The sequence below is a fragment of the Oncorhynchus mykiss genome, chromosome 3, assembly GCF_057628025.1.
Source record: "Oncorhynchus mykiss isolate SJ-2025 chromosome 3, ASM5762802v1, whole genome shotgun sequence".
Taxonomy (NCBI): Eukaryota; Metazoa; Chordata; class Actinopteri; order Salmoniformes; family Salmonidae; genus Oncorhynchus; species Oncorhynchus mykiss.
Genome location: NC_143024.1, coordinates 61,670,951 through 61,685,845, shown reverse-complemented (window position 1 = coordinate 61,685,845; position 14,895 = coordinate 61,670,951). Strand labels below are relative to the sequence as shown.

Sequence of the window (14,895 nt, the reverse complement as noted above, 5' to 3'; positions counted from 1 at the left end):
CACACATAGCACAGGAGATACTTCTGTTCTGAGAGAACATCAGCAGAGTACTGCTCCAGTGTTTCCTCAGTGTGAAGGCTGTATATCCCAAAGAGAATTAGGACAACAATAATAACCAGGGTATTTGTAGCAATAAAGTACAATATTATAGTGTGAGGCTCAGGCCCTGATAACTCATCTGTGATGATACCAAGACAGAGATCACGCAAGGCTACATGGCAGACTTGCTCATGGGCGACACTGAGGGCTGTAGGTCACCGAGGTTATAAACTGTGCCCTGTTTGACATTGACGAACCTATTGAACTTAGCTGTTGGATCAAACTGGTCATACATTACCCTAAAGTACACATTTTGTCTGTCAGCTTTCGCCGACCTCCATTCAATGACAGCAGGGCTGAAATGTTGATGATCACCTGATTGTAGGTGCATGCATCATTGACTGTAATTTCCACAGGGGACACTTTGGTCGGAATTGTGGTTTGCACTGATATTGATTGGATTGTTCTGTTTCCAAGGGGCAATATTCCAACTGCTGTTTGATTTGGCTATTACCGTGACTCTGAAACATCACGCTTGTTTGCATTTTTGATGATCACCACAGGAGTAGCAGTCTTATGTGTCTGTATTTCCTCAATGTTTAGCTCTGACAGCCATGTGTTGCTGGCAAAGGCGATTGCTCCAGAATTGACATGGGGGAGTGCATCACTGCACATGCTGTTGTTGCTCTGGATCAATGCACTGCTTATGGCACCCAGGTACTGCCCTCTCCGAGTTTCAGGTTGAGAGCACCTCACAGAAACACTGAGACGTCTGTTACTGCTCTTCTCAAACCATCTTTTTAGGCAAAGTATTCTGCAGTCGCAGTCCCATGGGTTGTCATCCAGACTGAAAAATGACAGCTGAAGGCGGCTTTCCAATGCCTTTGGACATAAGTGCGAGAGTATGTTGCGGTTCAGTATCAGAACCCTTGGATGTGTTAAACCCACCAAAGCAGAATCCTCAATTGTGGAGATTAAATTGTCACTGAGGTCAATCTCCCTGATGTGAGTACAGAGACTGAACACATGCTTCCCGATCTTCAAGATATGATTTCCATTCAGCCTCAAGGCTTCCAGTTTTGATAACTTGTTGAAAGAGCCTGGGTCAACCTCAGAAAACATGTTATGGCTCAAAGACAGCGCCTTTAATTCCACCAGGGATTTGAAGTGTGTGTGTTTGATTTGCATGAGGGAATTATCATTCAGCAGGAGATCTGACAGCGATGAAAGTGGTTTAAAAACACTGCCTGGAAACCATGACAATGAGATCCAGCTCATGTAAATGTCTAAGTCCTTTAAATATATTTCTCGACATTGACGTGATTTGGTTATTTTCAAGGTATAAGGTCTCCAACGATCTTAAACCAACAAAGAGCCCTCGATACAGGACTGTAAGGGCATTGCCACTGATCCTCAGCCTTGTTAGATGAATTAATCCATCAACTGTACCCTGTTTAACATCACACAGTTGGTTGCCATGTAAAGAGAGTATACTTGTCACTCCTGAAAAGGTCTGTCTCTCAAGTGAAGAGACCTTGTTATTTTCCAGATTAAGCTCTGTCAGACCACTCAGAGAATAGAACGATCCACGGTGAATGGAAGATATTGAATTGGATCCCAGGTCCAAACTGGTCAGATTTGGGTAGTGTAGAAAAGCCTTAGGTTCAACTGTGTTGATGGAGTTCCTAGTCAAACTCAGATGTTTTACAAAACCATGAACCAGTAAAATGATGGTAATTCCTCTATCTGAGCAAACTATTTCTTCATTGTGACATTTACAGAATGAAGGACACAGTGTAGATAATGCTGTGTGTAGGAAAAAGGGCCAAAATTACATTTTTTATATCCTCAACATTTTCAGGGTCCTTCGAAAAATCGTATGATGATACTCTGACGTTGTCCAAAGCCAATGAGAAAACTACCTTTGCCCATCTCCTTAAAAACAGTAAAATACCGTGAATAAGGCATTTCCTGTTGTTCATTCCTTCTATTTTTTGTATTCCTCTAAACAAACATATGCCCCGAGAGAAATACTGTACAAGGTATAATTATTTTAATTGTCATGCACCACCCATTTCCCCAAATGTTCATGTTTTCCTACAAGCAACCTATTTCCCTGATTTAATGCTGAATGAAAACAAACAAAATACTACTATTCATGCACAGATACTAGTTGTCATGTCAGCGAACACACAATCTACATATTTTGGTTGACAGACAAGTGAACTTTCGCTTGTTTTTCTTTGTGCTACATTATTATCAATAGGTGAATTTAACATGTTGGAGGTGGGCTGGTAGTGGACTGCAGAGAATAATCAGCCATGATGGGAAAAGGGCTGTGTTGGACACCATGATAACTTAAGCCTACTTATAACTTATTGGACTTTTGGTAAAAAGGTCTATGTCTCTATAGGCCTATATCTCTATCCAAGGGGATTTTTGGTTCAGTGGCAGCTATAACGCTTAATAGAGGCCAATGAATCTTGAGGGCCTTACTCCATTATCACCTCCCCTGGCAGCATCTTGGGGTCTCCATGGTTACAGGGAGGGTCTGCGTCCCAAAGATACCATAATGACGTCAACACCCCCCCACAGCCGATTATAGTCACCATATTACCATGTGGCTGGAATAATTTGTCTGACACCTTTATTGTCTTCTCGTAAATAGCCTTTACAATTAGCAATTGTACAATTTAAAGCGTAGGTAGGTCTTGCGATACGACAAATCTTCGGTAAGTTGTTCAAGAAAATAACGTAGAAACGTAAAGATAGGATAGCTCCTGCAGCATGCACAAATATACAACTACATCGTTCATAGCCTCATAGCCAGCCCAGTAGGCTACATCCCTGCGAAAAGTCAGACGTTTTGATATCAAAACCTCCGCGAGAGATGATTGTAACAATATGGCTCTAAACAATGTAACAGATGTAAATGGCAGTTGTAAAAAAGATTGTATCATGTGATCGTACTACTATCCCTTTGGTTTAGTTTGAACAGTAGTGTATTTGCCAAGAAAGCAGTTCACCAGTACATGCAGTACATTCAGTGTGCCTGACAAAAAAAAATAGCCATGCTGTACATAGCCATACTTACTACAGACAGATGAATACAGAACTCTAGCGGTAAACGTTTCTGTAAGAATTGGTCCATTTTCTTCATACATTTTACCGTGCTTTCCCTGCGACTCCTGTTCTGCAGTAGTGTCCTAGCTCCAGCAGAAGGCGCCATATCCGTACCTGAAAACCTGCACCACAGAGCCTGACTGCCAGAGGTGAGTTGATGAACCTTCTTTCCGAGGACACACTCAACTACTGCACTAGATAACTACAGGGGGACATAAAATGTGTCAATAAGTCAGATGTGACATTTAATTATTGCACTGCACAATTTTAGATGAATGTATCAACCTACTTATCAGTGCTGTGTTGTATTGAATTTGGTCATGTGTTTTAGGTTTATGCATCCAAAGCTCATATTGTCCTCAGCACAACAACAAGCCCTCACAGTGGCATCACAGCAGCTCTGATTTGGGCTAGCTTTGACTAGCGAATGATCACAGAGGGTTGAATTGTAAATGTTAATATGTAGGTCACCGTCACACAACTCTGATGAATAACAATGACTTCCTTTGCCTCTGTGTGGCTATTTGAAGTCTGTGACTGGCCAGCCTAGTTAGTGCTCAGCATGGTTTATTTGAGATGCGATTATAAAGTATATAAACAGAATCAACAAAACAGCACCAGCAAATCAATAAAAAATGCTCCATTCCCCCCTCCCCCCATGCAGATTATTAATTCTGATTGTTGCATTAATTAAAAACCTTGAGGTAATGGTGATGCATTATTCATCTTGTAATGATGTGAATGTTAATTTGCTGGAGGCTGCGACCATGAGAGCGGAGAGCATCCATGCCTACCGTTTTCTTGTCAGGTTCTCATTGTGTTAGGAGGAAGCCTCTGCCTCAGACAGATGTGTCTGCTGTGTTGAGGATGGAGAGAAGCACTCACTCATTCTGTCTGTCAGAAAGGCCACAACGCAGACAGAATGGCTTGATTGTTTGTCAAAACCGCCAAAGCAAACCGCCGAAAGCGGGCTGCACAAAGTGTATATTCGTGTATGTACAGGGCATTGGGAAAGTATTCAGACCCCTGACTTTTCCACATTTTGTTACGTTACAGCCTTTTTCTAAAATTCATTAAATTGTTTATTTTCCGCATCAATCTACACACAATACCCCATAATGACAAAGCAAAAATAGGTTTATTGAAAGGTTTGAAAACATATTATTTTATTTTTTTGAATATCAAATTTACATAAGTATTCAGACCCTTTACTCAGTACTTTGTTGAAGCACTTTTGGCAGTGAACCTTCACCCCAGTCTGAGGTCCTGAGCTCTCTAGTCTCCCAGTCCCTGCTGCTGAAAACATCCTTACAGCATGATGCTGCCACCACCATGCTTCACCGTAGGGATGGTGCCAGGTTTCCTCCAGACGTGACACTTGGCATTCAGGCCAAAGAGTTCAATTTTGGTTTCATCAGACCAGAGAATCTTGTTTCTCATGGTATCAGAGTCTTTAGGTGCCTTTTGGCAAACTCCAAGCGGGCTATCATGTGCCTTTTACTGAGGAGTGGCTTCCGTCTGGCCACTCTACCATAAAGGCCTAACTGGTGGAGGGTGCAGAGATGGTTGTCCTTCTGGAAGGTTCTCCCTTTTCCACAGAGGAACTCTAGAGTTCTGTCAGAGTGACCATCGGGTTCTTGGTCACCTCCCTGACCAAGGCCCTTCTCCCCCGATTGCTCAGTTTGGCCAGGCGGCCAGCTCAAGTAATAGTCTTGGTGGTTCCAAACTTCTTCCATTTAAGAATGATGGAGGCCACTATGTTCTTGGGGACCTTCAATGCTGCAGAAGTTTTTTGGTACCCTTCCCCAGATCTGTGCCTCGACACAATCCTGTCTCGGAGCTTTACGGACAATTCCTTCGACCTCATGGCTTGGTTTTTGCTCTGACATGCATGGTCAACTGTGGGATCTTATACAGGCATGTGTGTACCTTTCCAAAACATGTCCAATCAATTGAATTTCAGGTTTACTCCAATCAAGTTGTAGAAACATCTCAAGGATGATCAATGGAAACAGGATGCACCTGAGCTTAATTTCGAGTCTCATAAATATAGACATGTGTGTACCTTTCCAAATCATGTCCAATCAATTGAATTTACCAAAAGGTGGACTCCAATCAAGTTGTAGAAACATCTCAAGGATGATGAATGGAAACAGGATGCACCTGCACTTCATTTTCGAGTCTCATAGCAAAGGGTCTGAATACTTACAGAAAAAAAGTAATTTCAGTTTTTTATTTTCAAATACATTTGCAAAACTGTCTAAAAACCTGTTTTTGTTTTGTCATTATTGGATATTGTGTGTAGATTGCTGAGGAATTTATTTGATTTAATACATTTTACAACAAGGCTGTAACGTAACAAAATGTGGAAAAATTCAAGGGGTCTGAATACTTTCCGAAGGCACTGTAAATATACACACAAAGCACTGATACATCTGTGGATATGTAGAAGTCAAGTAGAATTGGGGAAGGAAGGGCCCCAACCACAGAAATGAACAAAGACCGATGTTGGTTTGGAAACAAAACCAAATCTCTCTGCCGTCTCTGTCTTTGCTCCCTGAATAACTGAGAGGAATGTTAATATATTGCTGATCGGCTGACAGAGAGAAGACTGGTCCTGCTGTTCCCGTAATTCGACAGGTATTACGCCATGGCCCTATGCAGTCTACCTCAGCAGATTGGGCGCTCACTTAATTAGGCAAGGATTAAGGGCCAAACGGCCTCATTTATGTGAATTGTATCATAAATACAAGCTGGCCGCCTGCTTTTGGAGGGAGCATTAAGAGTAAATATTAAGAATCTCGAGGCTTCTCCATTAAAAAGACTTGCTGTAGGCTTCTGGCTCGAGGTTTCACACCAGAAAGCCCTATTCCCCTAGGAGGTGTGTTGTTTTTGTGTGCACAGACTTGAACCCGTTTTAATCCCCCAAAAAACGAGATGAAACGGCTTGATTTATATTTAATTCAGAATATGCTAATTCTCTATGCTAGTAGTGTCCCAGTCCAAACCTTCAGTACAAGACACAATACAACCCGATGATAACCTCCATTGTCATTTAGATTGGTTGCATATTATTTCCCCCCACAGACCCCCCCCCCCCCCCCCCCCCCATCCAAAATCCATATATTATCACTGGAGCTGGCGATGTGTATTTTCCTTCCATATTACATAAAGCGGTAGCCAGTCAGTATTTTCAGTTCAGTTACTACTAGGACATAATGTCAGACTGGAGCTGCTTCTCCCTAATCTTGATCAGAGAGCGATTGGGCATGGCGTCTGGCTTTATCACCCAGAACCTGCATCTATTTAATAGAATTACCCTGAGTGTATCAGCTCAGCGCAACATGCCAGGCCAAACAGCAGTAGAGACAATCCCCACTGGGCACGTACCCGGGCTGTGCTCTTCCCTGCAATCCATCCCCAGGGCATACTATCTCTGGCTGGAGCGTCTGCAGACATCACATACAGCTACTCAGCCTCCAACCACATTTGCATAGAGATCTATTCATAGCATAGGAGCAGCACGGTGGCACCTCTTGAGTTTTAATCCTCAACCTCACCTGAGGTGATGTTATTGGTCGGTAATAACCTAATAGAAATGTTAAGGTCTGTTTGTATTGTTTCAATGCACTACCTACTTACGTTGGCATCCCAAAAATGGACGAAAGCTTTTATCTGCCCTGAGGCATTGTTTTGTCCAGACCCTTAAGCACTTAGTAGAATCGATTATTAAAAAAAGGTCCTCAGAACTTAATTATTTAGATTATGGTAATAAAAATAGGTATTTTTTTTCAGAGAATAAGCTATAGGCTGTCACTTCCCGATCAAACTCTGATTTAACCCCAGACAGAAAATGATGACTTTGCTTCAGTTGAATTATACTGTTATTTCCGAACTGCATTTATAAACGGTCTCGTAATTGAAAACTGTGACGACCCGCCATACATTGAAGCGTTAATTGACCTTACCTTGCCTTAGTTCGCATGCTCACAACAGGGATTCTAGAGTCAAATGCTGATGAGTGCAAAGCCATATTGAACGTTTCGATACTGTAGCAAAACTCGTGAGAATCTTCGCATCGATTTCTTATCACGTTGTAGCGGACAGAATTATTGAAGGATGAAGTTCCCACATTTCAATGGATTTTTGTGGGGATAAATGTCCTAGCCGTGCAGTTTCAGGTTATTGTGTGTCAAGCCTCCCCATGGATATCTCCTCCTGGTTCTCGCCTACAATTAACCTTTATGGTGTTATTACACTATTTCTTCCCCACATATCACTGTAATTGTTTTTCTCAACTCTATTCCCATATCTCATATTTTTCCTTTGAACATCCCCTGAATATTGTAAATGTATACCGGACTCATTTTCATTGTTTGTATAGTATGACGTTGAGCTAGAAGATCTCTGATTATTGACACGCGTCCTGATCCTTGAAGACTGTGTTCTATTGATTCTTTCAAACTAATTCGCTCAAGCTATTTTGTTGAGCCTGCATATTTTGTCCTCTTTTAATTCAGTTTCAGCTTGGCAATTTAATCCGTCACGTGTAAAAATCCTTCAAGGTTGAAACTGTGAGGAGTCAACAAATCTCCTTTGGAGAAGTCTCTATTTTATTTAGTCAGTAGGACAGAGACAAATTTATAAAAGGTTGCTTTATACACTTTCATTTGGTAGAGGAAATGCCCTGAAGTCTTCATTTGACATCCTTTCCTACAGAAAACAAGGCTTTGATTGTGCGCTATATTAGAAGCCCACAACCGCCAGCATGGCCTTGACATTGACATGCATTATGCTGCTGTCCCTTCTCCTCCACCTCACGCCCCTCCTGCTCTCTGCTCCTGGCCATTGTTACAGATTGCTCCTATATCATTGCAGACACAGTTGCTTTGATTTATTGGCCCTGCAGCAGTCTTGATTCCCCTCATTAGCTTGTTCATTACCCTTTCGGTCATTTCATGCCTTATTGTACGTCCAGGGCTCTTATCGAGCCCATGCCGGGAGTGCTTGTGTGTGGCCGCTGTGATAGACACCTCGCCCTCACATTTGCAATCCACTGGTTTTAATTACTTTGTAGATATAGAACTGCGTTGCTTTGACAGTCACACTGAAACTGACTGATAGAGAAAAGGATAGGTTTTTTTTCACTGATAGGATATATTACCCATATCTAATGAATATAGATAGTGGTATCTTCAATATTTGGAGGCTTCTGTTGTAGGTTTCTGCGGTTTGTCTTGTGGGTTGTTTGTGCAGCTCAGTTCCAACCCCCTCCATGATCCCATCAACCATAACCAGCTCAGTCAAACCCCCTCAATATTCATTTAGCTAATCGTTTCCAGTAGGGCCTTTTGTGGACTTGGGGGAGGGGTTGTCTGTTGTGAATGCAAAGCGTGCAGCTTTCAATACATCTTCAAATGACCTAATGCTTCTTTACTCTATCCCTGTTCTCTATTCATGGAGCTCACTGATTACCAACAGCAACACCCAGACAACCATCTCAAGGTTAAATGCAAGGTCCTGCCTGCTTTGTTTTCGTCATCCTAACACAATGGACCTTCATCTGAAATCCTTCTTTGTTCAGTTTACCTCTACAGTATTTCTTGTACAGGGCTTTTTCACAGGATTCTATGTTCCTTCCTTCACTGGGTCCTCCCTGTTGGCCAGCACCATGTTAATGGGTTCAGCTCATTTACATCAGAATGTTGTGTGGTCAGTAGCTCATAAGGGTAGTGTGATCATTCAGTTCTCTTGATGGTCTGATAGATAGGAGGACATCAGCGTAATCTAAAAGAAGACATAATCGTCTTTTGTCTAGTTCCCTGGATTGGCTTTAAGAACCGACCTTCATTCTGATCAAAAGAATAAGTTGAATCTGTTTTGTTCAATTTTTTTTTTTTGTCTAGTGTTGCGGAGGGCATCTATCTTATTTAGGCTAGATGGTAATTCGTCACACATCAACACAAGTTACACATCCCTCTTGACGTGTGAAATGATATGGGCTTGGTACATATGCAGCTTTCTAAATGGAGGGGATGTTTAATATCAAGCCTTGTCAAAGGTTGTTCTGCGGTGTGAGTCATATGAGTCAGTATGTGACTGCATCATCCACCTCTCACTTCTATTGTTGGTGGTCATGTGTTGAAAATGCCAGTGGTTTTGGACAGACTGCTGGGTTATTTGTTTTTAATAAATTCTCCACTTTTTTATTTGGCGACTATTTGTACACTAGTTAGTCTCTTTATTTGAGATTTCCATCAATCTGCCAAGTGGGTTTATTAAAAGCAGAATTAGCCGAATGTGGATTTTGTAAATGGGTTCAAGATGCACACAATTTGACAGAATTTGTTCTGTCTGGGTGAGCTGAGCTCACGGTCCCAGACCCAATTTCTCCAACAATTAAGCTAAGGGTTGTGCTTGGAGGACTTAATGGGATTAGAGAAAGGGCTCTTTACCCAGGATTTAACTATACACATTTTAAGACCAGCGTTGACTTAATGAGGGCTCCTCTCATTACACATGAAGGGAGCGGGACTTGTGTGTTCCTAAGACGACTCCAGGGACCGCGAGGTCACTGCTATTACTGCCTCTAGTAAAGTCAGCCGTCTGTTACTCCTGCTCCCAGACGGTGTTATGGGGTTCACATTAGAAGCTATAGGCTCTTAGGCCTGAAGTATATCTCGCTCTGGTTCCTGGGTATTGAGGACCCAGACATTGGATACAGTACTATTGAGTAAATTTAACCACAGGACCCTGAGACCATGGCAGTGCCCGATGAGTTGTTCTCCTCTCCACAAATGGAGAGTGATGACTGCTGTCTTGATCCATGCTCTGATTTGGTCTCTAAAGTGGATAAACATGAGTTCAAGCTTAGAGTGCGGCGATATGGGAAAAAAATCCATATCTCGATAAATTGACTGAATTATCACGATAACTATAAGGTGATCGATAATTTTGTAACATTAAACATTTAGTATGTCGTAGCTCAGTTGGTAGAGCATGGTGCTTGTAATGCTAGGGTAGTGGGTTTGATTCCTGGACCACCCATACGTCAAGTTTATGCATGCAGGACTGTAATTTGTGTTGAATAAAAGTGTCTGCTAAATGGCGTTCGGAAAGTATTCAGATCCCTTGACTTTTTCCAAATGTTTTTGACGTTACAGTCTTATTCTAAAATTGATTAAATTGTTTTTGTCCCTCATCAATCTACACGAAATACCCCATAGTGACAAAACAAAAACAGGTTTTTATAGATTTTTGCAAATGTATTAAAAAAAAAAAAAACATTACATTTACGTAAGTACTCAGACCCTCTACTCAGTTTTGAAGCACCTTTCGGCAGTGATTACAGCCTTTAGTCTTCTTGGGTATGACGCTACAAGCTTGGCACACCTGTATTTGGGGAGTTTCTCCCCTTCTTCTCTGCAGATCCTCTCAAGCTCTGGGGAGCGTCTCTGCACAGCTATTTTCAGGTCTCTCCAGAGATGTTCGATCGGGTTCAAGTCCGGGCTCTGGCTGGGCCACTCAAGGACATTCAGAGACTTGTCCCGAAGCCACTCCTGTATTCTCTTGGCTGTGTGATTAGGGTCGTTGTCCTGTTGGAAGGTGAACCTTTGCCCCAGTCTTTGCTCCAAACTTCTTCCATGTAAGAATGATGGAGGCCACTGTGTTCTTGGGGACCTTCAATGCTTTCAGAAATGTTTTGGTACCCTTCCCCAGATCTGTGCCTCAACACAATCCTGTCTCAGAGCTCTACAGACAATTCCTTCGACCTCATGGCTTGGTTTTTGCTCTGACATGCACTGTCAACTGTGGAATAAGGCTGTAACATAACAAAATGTGGAAAAAGGGATGGGGTCTGCATAATTTTCGAATACACTGTATAATTATTATTATTATATTAATCTGCACCACAGTTTTATTTTTTTTATATTAACATTGAGACTAATACTACTATTTTTAATGTTGTAACTATCAATTGTCCCATTAGCAATCACCCATATTCGCAAAATGATTTCATTCCAAACTTCACATTTCTCTAGTAGAGCCCTATAGGTTATTTCTCGTAATGAACGACATCAGCAAAATGTCCACAATAAGTGTTCGGTTGGGTAGGCGTCGATAATGTTCAGTTTATCAGCTCAGCTCTAGTTCATGTGACTTTATGTTAGTAGTGGGTGGTTTACAGCATTTACTTTGTAACTGCAGTTAGTGTACCATGACCTATCAAATATGTACACAACGTTGGCTTTTTAAAAAATGTTTTAACTTTTACCTCTTTTTCTCCCCAATTTCGTGATATCCAATTGGTTGTTACAGTCTTGTCCCATCTCTGCAACTTCTCTACAGACTCGGGAGAGGCGAAGGTCGGGAGCCATGTGTCCTGCTTCTTGACACACTGCTCGCTTAACCCGGAAGCCTGCTGCACCACCGTCCAGCTGGCGACCGGGTCAGCTTGCAGGCTCCCGGCCCGCCACAAGGAGTCACTACAGCGAGATGGGACAAGGACACAGCCTGGCATCGAACTCGGGTCTGTAGTGACGCCTCAAGAAATGGGATTCAGTGCATTAGACCGCTGCGCCACTCGGGAGAGTCAACGTTGGCTTTAGATCACAATATTGATCAGAATGGCTGAGTGTATGGTTAGGGTAATATGATATAGGCCTACAGTAATCTGTCATAATCTCCAATGGATAGTGTTGCGCTTTGCTTTTATTTGCCTCAGCTACAGGATAGCTCACACAGGGCTTCAGAAAGAGAGCAAGACATTTCTTCTCAGACCAGCCACTCTTTGGCAGTTTGTGTGCATTTGTCAAGAATGTGCCTCTCCTGGTTCCATGTGTAGGTGAATTCCTCACTTTCACTGCTAATGAGAGCTGTCCTCATGGCCCTCATCTTACATGTGCCCATCAACCTCATCTACTAGCACATAGCCTCCACTTGGCTCCACAGGGAGGCTGTGCTGAAGAGACACATAGCCTCCACTTGGCTCCACAGGGATGCTGTGCTGAAGAGACACATAGCCTCCACTTGGCTCCACAGGGAGGCTGTGCTGAAGAGACACATAGCCTCCACTTGGCTCCACAGGGAGGCTGTGCTGAAGAGACATATAGCCTCCACTTGGCTGTGCTGAAGAGACATATAGTCTCCACTTGGCTCCACAGGGAGGCTGTGCTGAAGAGACACATTTACATGTAACATTTTAGTCATTTAGCTGACACGCTTATCCAGAGCGCCTTACAGGAGCAATCAGGGTTTAAGTGCCTTGCTCAAGGGCACATCAACAGATCCAGACCACTCAGAGAGCTCCCAGACCACTCAGAGAGTTCCCAGACCACTCAGAGAGCTCCCAGACCACTCAGAGAGCTCCCAGACCACTCAGAGAGTTCCCAGACCACTCAGAGAGCTCCCAGACCACTCAGAGAGCTCCCAGACCACTCAGATAGTTCCCAGACCACTCAGAGAGTTCCCAGACCACTCAGAGAGCTCCCAGACCACTCAGAGAGTTCCAGACCAGAACACTCAGAGAGTTCCAGACCACTCAGAGAGTTCCCAGACCACTCAGAGAGCTCCCAGACCACTCAGAGAGTTCCAGACCACTCAGAGAGTTCCCAGACCACTCAGAGAGCTCCCTGACCACTCAGAGAGTTCCCAGACCACTCAGAGAGCTCCCAGACCACTCAGAGAGTTCCCAGACCACTCAGAGAACTCCCAGACCACTCAGAGAGTTCCCAGACCACTCAGAGAGCTCCCAGACCACTCAGAGAGTTCCAGACCAGAACACTCAGAGAGTTCCAGACCAGTCAGAGAGTTCCCAGACCACTCAGAGAGCTCCCAGACCACTCAGAGAGTTCCAGACCACTCAGAGAGTTCCCAGACCACTCAGAGAGCTCCCTGACCACTCAGAGAGCTCCAGACAACTCAGAGAGTTCCAGACAACTCAGAGAGCTCCCAGACCACTCAGAGAGCTCCTACACCACTCAGAAAGCTCCCAGACCACCCAGAGAGCTCCCAGATGGGAGGGAGCCAGTGAGAGAGGAGGCTGGCCTGGAGGAGAGGGCGAGATACTGTTTTATCAGGATGCAGGTTTTCTGTATGTGCTCCACTTCATCCCTGGTTACTTAACGATAATGATTTAAGGAAAAGGCTAATTGCCCTTTAAATGTCCCTTTCCTGCTTATAACATTTCAACATCATACTTTTCAGTGTTGGTGCTTTATACATAAACCTGTCTGGTTGTTGGGTATATTGTAGATTTAATGTTATCCGTATGCATCGAGTTTATTATTGATGCTGACATGCAATAATACTTCTGTGTTCCTGCAGAGTTGGTTACACCAAGGTTACTTGTTCTCCGAATAGCTCTTTTGTTTTAAGTGATGTCAATAAGATGACATATCTTGAAATACCCTCTTCAGTAAACTTCTCATGTCATCAAATGACTCTTAGGTTAGGCAGAAGGGGAAATGGAGTCCTCATGACAATAGCAAGTAACAAGCAAACTAGGCACTCTGTGGTGGTTTCTCTTCTCCTTCTGTCAGAAAGGGGTCATGCGTGTCTACCACGCAAAGATCTGAGGCCAGAAGATAATGCTATAAATAACGTATGTTCTATGTTGTGGAACTGTTGCTTTTATCGAAAGCTTCTACAGTCTATAGGCCAGGTGCTGCAACTCTCTTTGTTCGTCATGTTATGAAATCCAGATGGTGTCGCTGTCTTTGGTGAACTGGTCTCGATTACCGCACACATTTTAGAATCATTTCAGAATCAGTGTTGTTAAGGATCAATTAGCCTAATCTTCTAGCAATTTGTTGCAATACTATCTAGTTCATTGTGGCTGGTTTTCAATTGTGTGCTTGGATTAGAAATGACTAGTGTATCGCATGCATCTGCAGATGTAACCTCTTGGCACACAGCATGGACAGCAGTCACCATCATGGCAAGTATCAGTGTCAATATGGTAAATAAGGATTTAGGATTACATTCGGGCACACTGCAAACTCCTAGGTTTATAAGGAAGAATTTATTGTGGATAAAACCGTAGTTTCACTGACAAGGAGCGTAAGGGCAGTTAGTCCTTTCATGTAGACTAGTAAATTGACCAGTTGTCTTCCCTAATGTTTACATTGGTCCAACTCCAATCTGTGGTCAAGATTGTAATCTAGTGTGGATTGTTCCAACACATTAGCAGCCATGCAGCTGTTCACATACACGTCTGGTGTCTGCCAACGTATAAATCAGGGAAACAAAGACGCAATAATCAATGTTTTAACAATCAGCCATTACATTAAGTGAGATGATTGCTTCTATAAATTATTCAAACATTTAGAGACATGGAAACATCCTCCCCGTGTCAGCAATATTTGCATTTAATGTTATTGGAGATGTTTAATAGCTAACTGGTGCCTATGTCGGTATTCTTAGACATGGGGCTTTTGCAGCTGTGACTAGGCAGTAATTGAAGAACCGTATGCCTAACAGAGTACGAAAATATAGCCAAAAAGAAAGCCGAAATAGAATAGAATCTAGAATCTAATAATACAAGATTTCTGATGGTCAGAGGTACAATATTGTGATGGGATATTACAAGTCACAAAGGTAAATTCCTTTGGATGTTTTCTATTGAATTCGTTGTATCGGCGTTGTTGTGGGGCACAGATCATGTGAGGTGGTTCAAGGTGAGTGTGAGAGGATAGGGATGTTCTGTTGAAGCTTCTGTGTAAATGACATGGC

The 14,895-nt window shown here is 42.9% G+C and overlaps 1 protein-coding gene across 1 annotated transcript in view; it reads left to right on the top strand.

Annotated features, from left to right (window-relative positions):
• Window positions 1–2,630: 2,630 nt before the first annotated feature.
• LOC110520122 (N-chimaerin) overlaps window positions 2,631–14,895 on the top strand; it is a 46,926-nt gene continuing 34,661 nt past the window's right edge. The window contains exons 1-2 of the mRNA XM_090229800.1: window positions 2,631–2,771; window positions 3,239–3,311. The gene's annotated coding sequence lies outside the window, so the exon portion shown is untranslated. The remainder of the gene's footprint in view (window positions 2,772–3,238; window positions 3,312–14,895) is intronic.